Raw genomic sequence first — 6,000 nt, 5'->3', positions numbered from 1 at the left:
ACCGCCCTTGGACAGCACATACGGTCGAACGACGTCGGGCATGGCATTACATCACCCCCCTTGGACTGCACGCACGGTCGAATGACGTCTGGCGTAGCATGACATTACTACCCTTGGACAGCACACACAGTCGACAACTTCGGGCATGGCATTACATCATCTCCTTTAGACAGCATACACGGTCAGCAACGTCGAGCATGGCCTGACATAACCGCCCTTGGACCGCACACATGGTCAAACAACGTCGGGCGTGACATGCTATCACCGCCCTTTGAATGCGCGCATGATTGAATGACATCGGTCGTGGCATCACATCATAGCCCTTGGACAGCACACACGGTCAGCAGACGTCGGGCGTGGCATGACATCACCTTCCTTGGACGGCAAGCATGGTCGGACGACGTCTGGTGTGGCATGACATCACCACCTTGGACAGCACACACGATCTGAAATGTCGGGCGTGGCATGACATCGCCGCCCTTAGACAGCACACACGGTCGGCAACGTCGGGCGTGGCTTGAAATCAATGCCCTTAGACAGCACACATAGTCGGACGACGTTGGGCGTGGCATGACATCACCTCCCTTTGATAACACACACGGTAGAACAACGTCGGGCGTGACATGCCATCATCGCCTTTGTGTGGCACACACGGTCAAACGTCGTCGGGCGTGGCATGCCATCATCGTCTTTGGGCAGCACACCTGGTCGAACGACGTCGGGCATGGCATGCCATCATCGCCTTTGGGCAGCACAAACGTTCGAACGACGTAGGGCGTGGAATGACATCAACACTCTAGAACTGCATGCACGATCAGATGACGTTGGGCGTGGCATGACATCACCACCTTTGGACGGCACGCGCGATCGATTGACGTCAGGCGTGGCATGACATCACCGCCTTTGGAATACACACACGGTTGAACGATGTTGGGTGTGGCATGCCATCATCACCTTTGGGCAGCACACACGATCAAATAAGGTCGGGCGTGGCATGCCATCATCGACCTTTGGGTAGCACAAACATTCGAATGATGTCAGGCGTGGCATGACTTCACCGCCCTAGGACGGCACGCATGGTCAGACGACATCGGGCGTGGCATGACATCACCGCCCTCCAACAGCACACACGATCGGCAACGTTAGGAGTGGCATGACATCACCACCCTTGGACAGCACAGACAGTCGGCAACGTCAGAAGTGGCATAACATCACTGCCCTGGGACAGCACACATTGTCGGACGACGTCGGGCGTGGCATGATATCACCTTCCTTTATTAGAACACAGAGTCGGACTACGTTGGGCGTTGCATGACATTACTGCCTTTGGACAACACACACGGTCGAATGACGTCGGGCGTGGCATGCCATCATCGACATGGGACAGCACACACGGTCAAATGACGTCAGGCGTGGCATGCCATCATCGCCTTTGGGCAGCACACACAGTCGAACGACGTCGGGTGTGGCATGCCATCATCACCTTTGGGCAGCACACACGGTCAAACTATGTAGGGTGTGGCATGCCACCATCACTTTTGCACTAGCTCACACAGTCGGACGGTGTCGGGCGTGGCATGCCATCATAGCCCTTGGACAGCAAACACAGTCGAACGACGTCGGGCGTGGCATGTCATCATCGCCTTTGGACATCACACATGGTCGAACGACGTTGGGCATGGCATGCCATCATTGCCTTTGGGCAGCACACACGGTCTGACGACGTCAGGCACATGACATCTCCGCCCTTGGAAAGCACACACGATCGAACGACGTAAGGCGTGGAATGACATCACCGCCCTTGGAGTACATGCACGGTTCGACGACATCGGGCGTGGCATGACATCACCTCCCTTGGGCATTACACACAGTCGGACTACGTTTGGTGTGACATGACATCACCTCTTTTGGACATCACACACGGTCGAACGACGTCGGGCGTGGCATGCCATCATCGACTTTGGACAGCACACATGGTCGAACGACGTCGGGCGTGGCATGCCATCATCGCCTTTGGGCAGCACACACGGTCGAACAACGTCAGGCGTGGAATTCCATCATCACCTTTGGGCAGCACACATGATCAAACATTGTCGGGTATGGCATGGCACCATCGCTTTTGCACTAGCTCACACAGTCAGACGGTGTCGGGCGTGGAATGCCATCATAGCCCTTGGATGGCAAACACGGTCGAACGACATCAGGCGTGACATGCAATCACCGCCTTTGGACTGCACACACAGCTGAACGACGTCGGGCGTGGCATGCCATCATCGCCTTTGGACATCACACATGGTCGAACGACGTCGGGCAAAGCATGCCATCATTAACTTTGGGCAGCACACATGGTCTGACAACGTCAGGCGTGGCATGACATCTCCGCCCTTGGAAAGCACACAGGGTCGAACGACGTAAGGTGTGGCATGATATCACCGCCCTAGGAGTTTATGCACGATTCGACGACATCGGGCGTGGCATGACATCACCGACCTTGTCGGGTGTGGCATTACATCACCGCCCTTGGATAGCATACACGGTCAGCAACGTCAGGCGTGGCATTACATCATTGCCTTGGACAGCACACACGGTCGACAACGTCGGGCATGACATGAAATCACCGCCCTTGGACAACACACACGGTCGGACGACGTCGGGCTGTCCATGACATTACCTCCCTAAGATGGCACGCACGGTCGGACGACGTCAGGCATGCCATGAAATCACCGCCATTGGAAAGCACACACAATTAAACGACGTCGGGCGTGGCATGCAATCATCCACTTTGGGCATCACACACGGTCGAATGATGTCGGGCGTGGTATGCCATCATAACCATTGGGCAGCCCACATGGTCGATCGACGTCAGGCGTGGCATGACATCACCGCCTTTGGACAGCACACACGGTCGAATGACGTCGGGCGTGGCATTCCATCATCGCCATTGGGCAGCCCACACGTTCGAACGACGTCGGGCGTGGGATGCCATCATTTCCTTTCGGTAGCACACCTGGTCGAATGACATCGGGCGTGGCATGCCATCATCACCTTTGGGCAGCAATAACGATCGAACAACGTCGGGCATGGCATGACATCATCGCCCTAGGACTGCATGCACGGTCGGCAACGTCGGGCGTGGAATGACTTCACCGCCCTTGGACAGCACACACGGTCGAACGACGTCGGGTGTGGCATGAAATCACCGCCCTTGGACGGCACGCACGGTCGGACGACGTAAGGCGTGGCATGACATCACCGCCTTTGTACAGCACGCACGGTTGAACGATGTCGGGCGTGGCATGCAATCATCGCCTTTGGGAAGCACACACGGTCGAATGACGTCGGGCGTGGTATGCCATCAAAGCCCTTGGATGGCAAACACGGTCGAACGATGTCAGGCATGACATGTCATCACCGCCTTTGGACAGCACACTCGGTCGAACGACGTCGGGCGTGGCATTCCATCATCCCCTTTGGGCAGCACACACAGTCGAAAGACATCGGGCGTGGCATGACATCACCGCCTTTGGATAGCACAAACGATCGAACAATGTCGGGCGTGATTCACCATCAACGCCTTTGGACAGCACACACGGTCGAACGACGTCGGGCGTGGCATGCCATAATTACCTTTGGGCAGGACACACGGTAAAACGACATCGGGCGTGGCATGCCATCATAGCCATTGGACGGCAAATACGGTCGAACGACGTTAGGGCTGACATGCAATCACCGCCTTTGGACAACACACACGGCCAAACACCATCAGGCGTGGAATGCGATCATCGCCTTTGGCAGCACTTCCGATCGAACGATGTCGGGCGTGGCATGCCATTATCGCCTTTGGGCAGCATAAACGGTCGAACGACGTCGAGCGTGGCAGGACATCACAGCCCTAGGACTGCATCCACGGTTGGACGACGTCGCGCGTGACATGACTTCACCGCCCTTGGGCAGCACACACGGTCGAACGACGTCGGGCGTGGCATGACATCACCACCTTTGGACAGCACACGCGGTCGAACGACGTCGGGTGTGGAATGCCATCATCGCCTTTGGCAGCACTTCCGATCGAACGATGTCGGGCGTGGCATGCCATTATCGCCTTTAGGCAGCATAAACAGTCGAACGACGTCGAGCGTGGCATGACATCACCGCCCTAGGACTTCATCCACGGTCGGACGACGTAGGGCGTGGCATGACTTCACCGCCTTTGGGAAGCACATACGGTCAAACGACGTCGGGCATGGCATGACATCGCCGCCCTTGGACGGCACACATGATCGGACGACCTCAGGCGTGGCATGACATCACCGCCTTTGGAAAGCACACACGGTTAAACGACGTGAGGCGTGGCATGCCATCATCGCCTTTGGGCAGCACACACGGTCGGACGACGTCGGGCGTGACATGACATCACTGCCCTTGGAGTACACACACGTTCGGACGACGTCAGGTATTGCAATACATCACTGACCTTGGACAGTACACATGGTCGGAAGACATCGGGCATGGCATGACATCACCCCCCTGGACTGCACGCACAATCGAACGACATCGCACATGGCATGACATCACAGCCCTTGGACAGCACACACGGCCAGACGACACCTGGCTTGGCATGACATCACCGCCCTTAAACGGCACGCACAGTCAGACGACGTCGGACGTGGCATATATAATCAAATCGCTTTGGGTCGCTTACCAATGTCAGTAATTGATGATTACACAATTCGAACAATTTCGAATTTACCTCAATGACATCACCGCCTTTGGACAGCACACATAGACAGCAACGTCGCGCGTGGCATGATATCACCTCCCTAGGATAGCACACACGGTTGGCAAAGTCGGGCGTGGCATGACATCACCTCCCTTGGACAACACACATGGTTAGACGACATCGAGCATGGCATGACATCACCTTCCTTGGGCAGCACACACGGTCGGCATCGTCGGGCATGGCATGACATCACCGCCTTTGAACAGCACACACGATCGAATGACGTCTGGCGTGGCATGCCATCACCGCCTTTGGACTGCACACACACTCGAACGACATCAGGCGTGGCATGCCATCATCGCCTTTGGGTAGCACACACGGTCGAACAACGTCGGGCGTGGCATGCCATCGTAGCCCTTGGACGGCAAACACGATCGAACGTTGTCAGGCGTAACAAGCCATCACTGCCTTTGAACAGCACACACGGTCGAACGACGTAGGGCGTGGCATGCCATCATAGCCTTTGGAAGCACACACGGTCGAACGACGTCAGGCGTGGCATGACAACACCGCCTTGGACAGCACACACGGTCGAATGACGTCGGACATGACATGCCATCACCACCTTTGGACAGCATACACGCTAGAACGACGTCAGGCGTGGCATGCCATCATAGTCCTTGGGCAGCACATCTGGTCGAACAACGTCGGGCATGGAATGCCATCATCGCCTTTGGGCAGCACAAACGGTCGAACGACGTCGGTTGTGGCATGACATCACCACCCTGGACGGCACGCACGGTCGAATGACGTTGGGCGTGCCATGATATCACCGCCTTTGGACAACACACACGGTTGAACGACGTTGGGTGTGGCATGCCATCATCGCCCATTGGGCAGCACACACGGTCCAATGAGCTTGGGCGTGGCATGCCATCATCACCTTTGGGCAGCACAAACTTTCGAATGACGTCAAGCGTAGCATGACATCAGTGCCCTAGGACTACACGCATGGTCGGACGACGTCGGGTGTGGCATGACATCACCGCCTTTTAACGGCGCGCACGGTCGGACGATGTCAGGCGTGGCATGACATCAACGCCCTTGGATAGCACACACGGTTGGCAATGTCAGGCGTGGCATTACATCACCGCTCCTGGACTGCACACACGGTTGGCAATGTCGGGCGTGGCATGACATCACCGACCTTGACGGGCATGGCATTACATCACCGCCCTTGGATAGCACACACGGTCGGCAACGTCAGGCGTGGCATTACA

This window comes from Solanum lycopersicum, chromosome 6 (assembly GCF_036512215.1).
Source record: "Solanum lycopersicum chromosome 6, SLM_r2.1".
In the NCBI taxonomy this organism is placed as follows: Eukaryota; Viridiplantae; Streptophyta; class Magnoliopsida; order Solanales; family Solanaceae; genus Solanum; species Solanum lycopersicum.
This window is presented reverse-complemented; position numbering follows the sequence as displayed.